Below are 12,759 nucleotides of genomic sequence, written 5' to 3' on the forward strand. Positions count from 1 at the left end.
GAATCAATTCTCATTGTTGAAAAGAGTCAAGTCCATCATAGTTGATTGTCATATAATCTTGTCACTTTGCACAATGTTCTCTTGATTCTGCTCACTTCACTCAGCATCAGTTCATATAAGTCTTTTGGGGCTTTTTTGAAATAAGTCTGCTCATTTCTTATAGAACAATAATATTCCATACAATCATACACCATAAATTATTCAACCATTCCCCAACTGATGGGTTATCCACTCAATTTCTAATTCCTTGCCCCTACAAAAATTGCTGCTACAAACATTTTTGCACATGTTAATATTTTCCCCTCTTATATGATGTCTTTGAGATACAATCTGGTCCTTATAATTGCAATTATTGTAGAGTAGAACATTTCCTTAGGATCAAGAAGAAAACTCTTAGCAGGACCTCGAGGCAGAAGCTTGGAAGAAGCTTTAGTACTTAGAGCAAAAAGAGGCCCAAAATTGCTCATTTTACAAATGAAAAAAGTCAGAGATGGAGAAAATGATTTGTCTGAGAACAGGCACCTGAAAGAACTAAGACTTCAAGAAAGGTCTTCTGTCTTCAAACCTTGTAGTTTTTGCACTACATTACCCATTATGTTTCAGAAAAAAACAATGCACTTTTTTGGGGTAGCCCAGGTTAGGTACTACCAATCACAGTTGGGTAATGGTCAATTATAATTTTGGAGGACTGACAGAGAGGTGATGTATTAATGTATAGAATGAGACATATTTTGGGTCATGACTAAATTGGGCATTTGCTTTGTTTTATTCTGTTTGTTACAAGGGTTTTGTTTTGGTTTTGGATTTTTTGGGGTTTTTTTGTTTTTTTTCCCATTGGAGACAAGGGAAGAAGGGGAAAATAAATGGTTGATAATTGAAAAAAATTTTTTTAGAAAAAGATAGAGAAAGATTAGAAAGTTTTCTGGTTTCAGCAACTGCTCCATTATAAACAGGAATCCTCCCATAGGAGAATTCTCAGCAATTCAAAGAAATATTTCTAGTTATTTTCAGATACCCCCGCTGCAGACATGTCCCTGCTGCCATCATGCTGAGACTATGACTGTTAGCGTGTCTTTAGTCTGGTTTTTTGGTGGTGGTGGTTGTTGTTGTTTTAATTTTTGCAAGACAATCAGGGTTAAGTGATTTTCCAAGATCACACAGCTATTGTGTGAAGGGTTTAGAAAGATTTGAACTCAGATCCTCAACATTATGGTTAGTGCTCTATCCATGGCCTCACCTAACTGCCATTAACATATTCTTATTAAATATGGTTTTGGATTACAGAATCAGTCAATCAATACTTATTAAGGCACTGTGCTAAGTATTGAGAATATAAAAAAGGCAAAAGATGTTCCCTTTCCTCCGGGAGCTTAACCATCTAAAAGAGGAGAAAATATGCAAATAAATACATACAAATAAAAACATACAAAGCATGCTATATATAGAATAAATAGAGTAAGAATAAATAGGATAAATCAAAATCATTGAATCAAAGAGTTAGAAGGGATTTCAGAGGCTGTCTAATCTAATCCATAAATGAAAAAGAATTACTTCTATAACAACATTTGACAAGCTATCATCCTACTTTTGCTCAAAGACTGCTGGTGAGAACCTACTGCTTTCAAAGACATCATATTTTACTTTGAGACAGCTCCATCCATTAGAAAGTTTTTCCCTTATGTCAAGTTTAAATTGGCTCTTTGCAAATTATACTGGTATTATTCTTAGTCTTGCCTTCTGGGACCAAGAAAAGAAATCTAATTTCTCTTATATAACAATCTTTCAAATAACTGAAGGTAGCTCTTATATCATAACATTAAATCTTTTCTTCTCCAAGCCCTTAGTTCCTTCAACCGGTCTTCACTGGGATGAACTAGAGATCCTTTACCATCTTTTTTGTGCATCCCTTTTGCATGCCCTCCAGATTATCATGAATTCAAGATTGTGATACCCAGAACTGAAAACTGTAGTATTCTTTTCTCAAATTATAATTGTTCTCTGTGAGCAGGTTTCTTGGGGAGCTTCTGGGAGCAGCCATCCTTTCAGTTCTGTGTAATAATCACCTCAAATGCAGCCAGGCATTAAAAGTCCAAATCCTTTATTGTTTCCTCCCAAATAGCCTGGTTAGCTCTCTTAGAGGCATCTCTCTCCTTGGTTCCAAGAGCTCTTGCCACTAGTCCTTTGCCTCTGCCAGCTTCAGCCTCTCATCCCTCTGAATCCAAAGCCTCCAGCCAGTGCAAAGGTGGAAGTTGGAATGAATCTTGCCTCCAAGAGTGGGCTCCTCCTCTTGTGGGCTCCTCCTCTAGTGGGCTTGGCCTTTAGTGGGCTTGTCCTTCTGACTTGTGAATCTCCTGGACTTGTGAATCTCACATTGAATCCTGGTTCTGAATCTCCCAGAGTTTCCAGTGGGCTTGTCCTTTTATATGCTCTTTTAGAGGTGTGAACTCAAAGGTGTGAAAGATGTGAACAATAATGTGTGAGCTCTCTTAAAGGTGTGAACTAAGTATATAAGCATTATCTCTATCTTGTTTCAAGTTCTGGCCCATAACATCTCCCGCTTTCTTTTGATTTAGAACATAAGGTGGCCATGACCTCCCTTACTTCTCAAGGAGGTGAGAACCCCAAAAAAGAAGGTGATCACATCTTCCCTGACTGCTCAAAAAAGGAATGAAAACACCAAAAAAAGAAAGTGATCACACTCTCCCTGACTTCTCAGGAAGGGAGATGAAAACACCAAAGGAAACGGGAAATCAAACCAGATTAGTGGGTTTCTGAAGGGGCTCACTTGAAACAGGTATACATAAATCCATCAAGATGGGAGGTATTACACATAATTACATAAATTACATAAGCATACAGTAACATAATAGGCTAGTAGTGATATAACAAATAACATGAATCAACATGAATAATTATACATGTCCATAAGTCCTAGAAATAGTCCAAAAGGAATCTATTATCCATTAGTTCATGTGCTAGGAATCCAATAATTCCTGCAAGTTTTGAAGTCCTACAATAGTTTCATGTTGTGTTAGGGAATCCAATGATTCCTGCTGGTTTTCAAGTCCTGCAACAGTCTTTATCAACAATTTTTCATCTCAAGGAATCCAGTGATTTCTGATGGTTTTCAAGTCCTGCAACAGTCTCATCTTGTGTTAGGGGATCCAATGATTCCTGCAGATTTTGTTTTTAGGTCTTCTCCTTTGTTTCCAGATTTTTCTCTTTTTCTGTCTCTCTCCAGGTGCTCATCGCCACTAATCTGTTTCCTTCTCCATCTGTAGGAATTCAAGCAAACACTTTCTCCCAAGCAGTTAACCTATCTAATTCCCTTCTATTTACCACTTTCTAGATCTCTCCTCATCATCTGGCAATTACATTAGAGCTGTTTGCACTGGACACTGCCCTGTTGGTTTAAAAAGTCTGTCTTCTCCCCAATTGTAATCCCTTTCTGCTATCTGATTGCTTTTCCATTGGTTGATCATGTAATCCCTTTCTCCCACGTGATTGCTTTTTGACTGATAGATCACATCAGAGTCCTGACATTCTAAAGACCCTCGGGTGTAACCTCAGCTGCCATCATGCCCCACCTGTCTTTTGTATGATATCTTGGAGCTGGGGCCTGCCTCTCATTTCCCTGGGTCAATCTACATTGTGAGGCCCAGTGGAAGCCTTGGTTTCATTTTGAACATGAGGGTTTTCTCTCACCCTGTCCTCTCACTCTATCTCTGTACCTACACTGGGCTCTCAGATGTCCTAGTTTTCCACACTGAAAACATCAATCATTTTCCCATGTTCATCATAGTCTGGTTATAATAAGCATTTGTGCCCACTGTGGCACAGCGTCTTATGATCTCCTCTAAAGGAGCATCCTTGTGTAGTCCCCATATAATTCTTTTGCAAACCTCATTAGCATTTACCTTAGCCAGATGTCTGGTCATTATTTCTGTAGCTGCATTTTCTCCAGTGGTTCTTGTGACAGCTGTCTGCAAATGTCCCACAAAATCAGCAAAAGATTCATTGGGATCTTGCTCTATTTTTGTGAAGGCTTTACCTGCATCTTTTTATGGGAGAGAACCCCAAACTTTTATTGCAGCCTTAGAAATTTGCTCATACACTGTTATGGGATAATTAATCTGTCCTGAATTCTCTCCATACTGACCTTCACCAGCCAGTTGGTCAAAAGTGATTTGTATGTTAACTCCTGTTTGCCTATTGCATCTGGCTTGACTCCTACATAATTCATGATACTCCGAAAGCCACAACAAGTTTTTGTCCAGGTTCTAAACATGTCCTGGCTATGGATTTCCAATCACTCGGGGTTAAGATTTCATAAGCCAAACTATCTAGTAGCATCTTAACATAAGATAATGTAGCCCCATAAAGAGTACAACCTTTTTTCAAATCCTTAATGTTTTCCAAATCAAAAGGAGTGTGTCTTCTCCTTTTTTGACCTGAAGAGTCAAGCTCTTCAATCACAGGGTATGCATTTATAAAATCAGATACATCCTGTCCTTCATTTTTTGCCTTAACAAATGCTTTTTCTAATCTTGTCATAGGCTGCTTAATAGGTAATTCTGTTTGTGTCACTGGCTCTCCCCCTCCTCCTTCTTCCACCTATGAAGGGTTAATTGAGGGAAGTAGGTCAGGGGATTGGGAATGATCTAATTTCTCCTGCTGAGAATTCTTATCTGATTCTTCATCCTTTTCACCTAGTTTAGTTGGCATCTCCCCCTCCTACTCCTTCTTCTTTTTCCTTATTTCTTAAAGCCAGTTGTATTAAATTATATATATTAAATGTGTCTTTGGAAATTGAGTCAGGTCCATTATCATTATAGGATTGACAAATTTGCTCTCTTACTATTTCCATTCATCTGGATCTGATTCTTTTCCCATAGAGAACCAAGAAGATATATACTGTACAGTTTCTAAAAGTTCAATGATCTGCTCCCAAATTATAATCAAACCTTGACTTTTCATAACCCTGACAATGCTCTCCACACATTTTCCTTGAAGAGAAACAGAAGGCTGTTTTCTAAACATCTGTCCCATTTTATACTTTTTACTATTTTGGCCCCTTAACAAAGTTTCCTAGTTGTACTCCCTAATTTCTGGGTCAAGGAGACTTTTCCACTGAAATCAGGATTGTGTCTGTCCCACATTCAGGCACCAAAATATAATGTTCTCTTCTCTAAAATATATTGTTCTCTGCGAGTGGGTTTCTTGGGGAGCTTCTGTGTAATAATCACCTCAAATGCAGCCAGGAGTTAAAGTCCAAATCTTTTATTGTTTCCTTCCAAATAGCCTGGTTAGCTTTCTTAAAGGTCTATCTCTCTCCTTGGTTCCAAGAGCTCTTGCTGCTAGTCCTTTGTCTCTGCCAGCTTCAGCCTCTCGTCCCTCTGAATCCAAAGCCTCCAGCCAGCACAAAAGTGGAAGTTGGAATAAATCTGTCTTGCCTCCAAGAGTGGGCTCCTCCTCTTTTGGGCTCCTCCTCTAGTGGGCTTGTCCTTCTGACTTGTGAATCTCCTGGACTTGTGAATCTCACACTGAATCCTGGCTCTGAATCTCCCAGAGCTTCCAGTGGGCTTGTCCTTTTATATGCTCTTTTAGAGGTATGAACTCAAAGTGTGAAAGGTGTGAACTCTAATGTGTGAACTCTCTTAAAGGTGTGAACTAAGTACATAAGCATTGTCTCTATCAATCTTGTTTCAAGTTCTGGACCATAACAGAAAACAATACAGAATTCTATCAGTCCAGAGTCATCAGGGTTTAGGGAAATTCAGTATTAGTAAAAACAAAGGGAAAATAAGATACTATTCATATGACCTGCTCAACAAAATTCATCACTTGTATAAACTAAGAAAAGCATCGGATAAAGGAGCTTTGAAATATGAGATAAGATCATGGGTTGGATAAAACAGCAAGCAAATAAAAAGATGGCCAACCAACAAGGGCCCATGCATCCCTTTGTAGGGAAAGTGCAGAACCCAACATCAGGCAAATGTTTTCAAATCCTACCTATAACATTGCTAGTTGTATGATCATAGGAAAATCACAATTTTTCTGACTCTGTTTCCTTTTCCATTTAAAATAAGGTAATATAATAATACTTATAGAATATCTTTCATAAGATTGTGAACTTCAAATGAAATAAAATGCAAAGTACTTTGCAAACCTTAAAGCACTATAAGTACCAGCTATTATTATCTTTGGGGAAATAGACTGTACCCTCCATTCCGAACTATCCTTCTCTTTTCAGAGATAATAAGATGATACCAATTATAGATAATAAATACAATTTGAACAATTATTTATAAAGAACTTAACTTGCCTGTATCAATACTTATTATATGAATCTTAGAAAGCCACTTAGTTAGTATACCAAATTCAACTTCTGAGATTGAAAATGACTTGTGCACCTGTTATGTTACAAGGAATGGTGCATTCAACAAGCTAGCCTGGCCCTCAGTATTGGAGAGATCACTGCAAATTCCTTATTTACTCTCCATTATCTAGAGTACATTTTCTGAAGCCTGCAGACAGCATTCTTTTATTTCCATGAAATTTTTTTTCCTAATACACTTAGCAGAAATCTGTATACTTTTTTTCTTTTTTCATGACTTATGCTTATTCCTAAGGTTAGAAAGAGATAAATAATTCCTAAAGGAAGAAAATGAGTAAAACTCCAGTGCAATTTTTCATAGAGGTACATCAATATTAGCTTTTCACTTATTATTATTCCAGTTTCTTTTTAATTTTCCTTCATCTCTTACATCATTTCCCCCTATTTCCAATTTAGATTGTATACCCTTTGAAGAAAGGAACATGGTACATTTTGTAAAACATTTACTACCCTGATTATGATTTTAAAAAAATTGTACCTACTGAAAGAGCAAAGAAAACTGATTAAAAAACAAAGGATCAAAATTAGACTGAAATTAATATAGCTATGAGTGTATATGTTTCCAAATATGAGTGTGAAGAGAATTCACTGTAAGAAATTTCATGTATCAATTCATATCTGTGATTTTTCTGTTACTTATGATCTATAGATCAAAGATCTAAAGATCAAAGATTGGTCTCTATAGCTATTGTATCTACATCATGTTAATCCTGTAGAAATAGGACATAGGGGTAAGTTCTTCAAGAGCAGAGAACAATATAGAATTGAAAGGGTTAATTATTAGGTTGAGATTAAAGATGGAGAAAAGTAAAGTAGGACCAGGGGTATATCTGAGGGTTGGAGAATTGAAGGGCCCAATAATGGAAAAGAATAGGTTTAGGGGATCAAGATATAGAAAGAAATGGAATGACAAGGGAATGTCAAACTTTCTCACTAGGTAATTGGACTATTTCTGGGCAAAAAGGTAAAATCCAGTGTGTGGTCATTGTTATGTAGCTGAGATAGAGTGAGAGTGTTGCCCTATGTTGGTAAAAGAAGTTTCCTCTCCTGAGATATCTCTATGTCAATGAAGTCATAGTTCTGCTGCCTATCCCTCCTAAAATCTCTAAAACTAAAAACAAACAAAAAAACACAAAAAAACTAATATAATCAATGTCACATCATTGTATAATAGTAAAAAAATTTTAATGTGCTTCATCTCATAAGATAATCATTGCAATAAAATTAAAAGTTTATTATTTAAAAATTAAATCTAAATATATCTTAGGGAATAGGTCTTAACAAGAATAGTTAATGGAAACACAGTTCCTTTACTTAGAAAAAAAGGCAACAATAATTACTGCTATCAAGTCTTTTAAAGGAATAAGCATTTATTCTACATAATTGATAATTTAATAAGATAATTTGACAATTATCTTGATAATTTAATAAGAAACTTTAAAATGATAAATTTCAGCTAAGTATTAAAAATAACTTTATTAGTATGCTAAAATGTAAGCATGAATCTTCAAGAGAAGTATGGTGTCTTTCTGAGAATCACCAAGAAACAAATTGTCATTTCCCAAAGATTTAAATATTAATCTGTCAAATTTTCTCGAGATAGCTCTAGTTCTGTTTTTGAGACTTTCTGAATACAGTAGGGCATTCAAAAATAAGATAATCTATTTTTAAGCAAACATGTTTTACCTAATCTTTGTCCAAAAGGTACTCACTACTGAATAGTTATTTAGAAACACAAAAACAAAAACTAGATCTACTTTCTCATTTATTCCTATGCTTTTTCTTTTATACTTTTTTTTTTGAGGGGCGGGGGGGGAAACAGCAAGACCTGACTAGATATATCATTCATATAAAGAACTATATCTACCATATACTATATCTACCAATACAGATCTGCAACTGTAAGTTGAACAATACAGTCTTGGAATATTGCTCAAAGCATTAAGAAGTAAATTAACTTTTACAACCATCATGTATTATATAAGAGACAGGACTTGAAAACAATTAATCCTAACTATTTGGTCAAATCTTTAAAAAGAAATTATTTTTTCAATTAAAAACCTATTTTGGGAGCAGCTAGGTGGAGGAGTGGATAGAGCACCAGCCCTGAAGTCAGGAGGACCTGAGTTCAAATTTGGTCTCAGACTCTTAACACTTCCTAGCTGTGTGACCCTGGGCAAGTCACTTAACCCCAATTGCTTCAGCAAAAAGCAAAAAACAAAAACCAACAACAACAAAAACCCTATTTTTGTCTCTCTTGTACCTCCCCTTCCCATTTTTAAATCTTTGTAATTTATTACAAAATCCCTTTTTGATCAAAAAACTCAAAAAAATAACACCTTATAGAATAGAATTGGCCAACTGGCAAAAAACAAAAAGATTTGCTGGTCCAAACATTCCGGAGAAAACTTGGAACTGCGACCCAGGGCATACCCTTTGACCCAGCAATACTACTACCAGATCTCTATCCCAAAGAGATTACAAAAAAAAAAAAAAAAAAGAAAAAGGAAAAGGGCCTATATATGCAAAAATATTTATAATAGGCCTTTTTTACATTGGAAAAGAGTCGGAAATTAAGGGGATGCCCATTAGTTGGGGAATGGCTAAAAAAGTTACGGTGATATATGATTTTAATGGAATACTGTTGTGCTCTGAGAAATAGCAAGAGGACTATTAGCAGAAAACCCAGGCATATGAATTGATGTAGAGTGATATAAGCAGAAATAGATCATTGTGCATAGTAACAACAATATTCTAAGGATGATTAACTGTGAAAGACTTTGTTACTTTGATCAAGACAATAATCCAAGACAATTCTGAAGGACTCATGATGAAAAGAACTGATTAATTTAATTTAATTTATTTATTTTTATGTTTATAATGCTTTTTTATTTTAAAAACATATGCACAGATAGTTTTCAACATTCATTCTTCCAAAACCTTGTGTTCCAAATTTTTTCTCCTTCTCTTCTCCCCACTCCCTCCCCTAGATGGTAAGTAATCCAATATATGTTAAACATGTACAATTCTTCTATACACATTTCCACAATTATCATGGTACACAAGAAAAATCAGATCAAAAAGGAGAAAAATAAGAAAGAAAGCAAAATGAAAGCAAATAAAAACAATAAAAAGTGAAAATAATATGTTGAGATCTTCATTCAATCCCCACAATGATCTCTCTGGTGCAGATGACTCTCTCATCTCTCACCATTGGAACTGGTCTGAATCATCTCATTATTGAAAAGAGTCATGTCCATCAGAATTGATCTTCATATAATATTGTTGTTGCTGTGTACAATGTTCTCCTGGTTCTTCTTTCACTTAGCATCAGTTCATGTAAGTCTCTCCAGGCCTCTCTGAAGTCATCCCGCTGATTGTTTCTTACCGAACAATAATATTGCATAACATTCATAAACCATAATTTATCAGCTATTCTCCAATTCATGGGCATCTATTTAGTTTGCAGTTTCTTGCCACAACAAAAAGGGTTGCCACAAACATTTTTGCACATATGAGTCCCTTTCCCTTTTTTATGATCTCTTTAGGATACAAGGCCAGTTGAGACATTGATGGATCAAAGACTACTGGGTATGGTAGTCCTTTGGCATAGTTCCAAATTGCTCTCCAGAATGGTTGGATCAAATTGATTAATTTTAAACATAAATTGAAGTACATTTTTTAACTTTATTTTTCTTGAAAAAAATTTTTTTCACAACATGACTAATATGGAAATGTTTTACATGGTTTCTCAATCAGTATGGGAAGAGTTTAAAAAAGAGAGAATTTGGAACTTAAAAAAAAAAAGGAATGGTAAGAATAAACAATAAAATTAAAACAAAAATAAGATGACTGGCATCAACCAGACCATTGTTATCCTTGATACAGTCAGTCTCTGAGCAGAGTGCTTTTTGATTTCTCTACCCAATGTGGGTAAAATCGCCTGGTTAATTGCCTTTAAGGTGTGAGTTGACTACAATACATCTAGAACCTATTGTGAGACAGACAGAACAGTCCTAAGCACAATGACCCCAAGTACAAATTTGTATTTATTGGTGGTCTATAAGACAATTTGTCTTTTCATTTCCCCCCTCCCCCCAGGAAAGATTAAATAAATCAGCTGCTAACCTTAGAAATTCTGTCTTGTAATCTGATGGGGAAATTTGTCCAGCCACCTTTGTGGATACAGTATAGCCCTATTCACTGTATTAAAGATAGGAAAACCTGGTTTCAGTATCAGCTGCTTATGTAACAGTATGACCTGGGTAATCACATTCTTCCCTTGGCCCAATTTTATCATCTGCAAATGTCAATATTATTTTCTACCTGTATGCTACAAAATGAACCAAAGTTGAATGAACCCTATGGTTTTAGCTTTGAGTTTCATAAAAGAAAGGCATTACTTCAGCTCAAAGAATCATGTAGTTTTTTTTTTTTCTTTTGTAAAAGGATTTGGCAATATCAAGCAACCCAACAGGAAGTTTTTATTTTTTTATTTTTTTTAAAGTAGTTTAATATAAATGCTTACTTTATATTGCAAATAGAAACATAAAGATAAAGAAATAATTAATTATCTAACCTATCCTGAGACTAAAACGGGTTTTGCAATTTGGGTTTTTGTCAGGGTTTGTTTGGATTTTTGGGGGGAGGTATGGTGAAATTTTAATCCACAGAATTATAATACCTCTTCAGGTTTTCTTTTTTTTTTCTCTGATTCTTCTTCTGAAACATTTTTAAAATTACTTACTTAAAACTTATATACAAAGTAGAAAAACAGAAAACGAAAGAAAGAAAAAAGGAAAAAAAAATTATCATGTACCCAACAAAACATCAGGGAGGACTCAAAATATGTAACAATAGGGCCAGCTAGGTGGCACAGTGGATAGAGCATCAGCCCTGAAATCGGGAGGACCTAAGTTCAAATCTAACCTCAGATACTTAACACTTCCTAGCTGTGTGACCCTAGGCAAGTCACTTAACCCCACTTACCTCAGGGGAAAAAATAACAATAAAGTTTCATGTCAAGAAAGCATATAAAATAATAGAAGACATAATCAGGCTGTCTTGTAGGTTTTATTTTGTTCTCTGGTGTATACTTTTCACTTTATTCTTTTATTCCCCCTTTCATTCCTCTAAGCAAACTACAGTTAAGCACAGAGAGACAGAAACATACATACATGCATACATACGATATGTGTGTATATCTCTGTGTGTGGTATATAGTATTTGTGTGTATATAAATAGATAGATATATAGATATAGATATAGATATATTTTTGTGGTGAAAAACTTTTCCTACTAATTCCAACCTACATCTGTCCTACAATTTACGATATTAGAAAGCTATATGGAAAAGTGAGATTTTAAGTAATGTGCCAAGAGTCCCACAGACATATGGGTCAAAGGCAGAAAGCCTTCCTGACTTTGAGACCAATTCTCTATCTACTCTTCCTCTTAGTCTATTTAAATTATACTGTTAAGTTCTACAGATAGACAACTGGCAAATGTTTACTGATCTCTTCTTCCATGCTTTATGCTATACTATCCACAATACGGCATATAAAAGAAGTACAAGACATGGATTCTTCCCTCAGGAAGCTTACAAGGAGAGGCAATGGAATGAACACTGAACTTGGAGTCAGGAGACCTGAATTTGAATTCTAACTCTGACTTTTACCAGCTTTGTGACTATAGTCAAATCACTTAAGCATCTGTTTATAGCTTATTATTATCGATAAAATTTAGTATTTTTATCACAAGTATAAAATGGGACAATATTTAAACTATTCATACATCGTTGTTATGATGAATTCTCTTTGTAAGCCCTCAAAAACTATAAAACATATCATGACATATATATATATATATATAATATATACAAAATTATAATGATCAATTATCTGTTAACTATGGCCTTGCCTCCTCCTCCATAAATTTAACAAACACATTTGATCCCTCAGTCCTGATCAGAAAGGATCAGTATCTTTCTTTAGTTCATTGCTCCCATGTGAAAATACTCTGTAGAAATGTAAATAAAATAAAGCTGTGTCTAGGTTTTCCTAAAAGTGGGCTTCCAATGCCCAAAGTGGGCATTCAGCATACAATATACAACTTTATACCATACTAAGGACTCCATACAGAAGCCCATGAAAATAAAAACAGAAATACCATCCTTAAATAGTCCACTCCACTCCCTCCAGAATATAAAGACAGTTTGGGAAGACTATTGAACAAAGACCTTCCATTCACTCTAGATCTATGTCATCTGGAGAATTCAAGGCAAAAGCAAATCGATAAGACCCAAATTGTTTTTGTTTTGTTTTGTTTTGTTTTTGCCCTTCTGTATCTCTCTGTGTTAT

Source organism: Sarcophilus harrisii, chromosome 3, assembly GCF_902635505.1.
Source record: "Sarcophilus harrisii chromosome 3, mSarHar1.11, whole genome shotgun sequence".
Classification (NCBI taxonomy): Eukaryota; Metazoa; Chordata; class Mammalia; order Dasyuromorphia; family Dasyuridae; genus Sarcophilus; species Sarcophilus harrisii.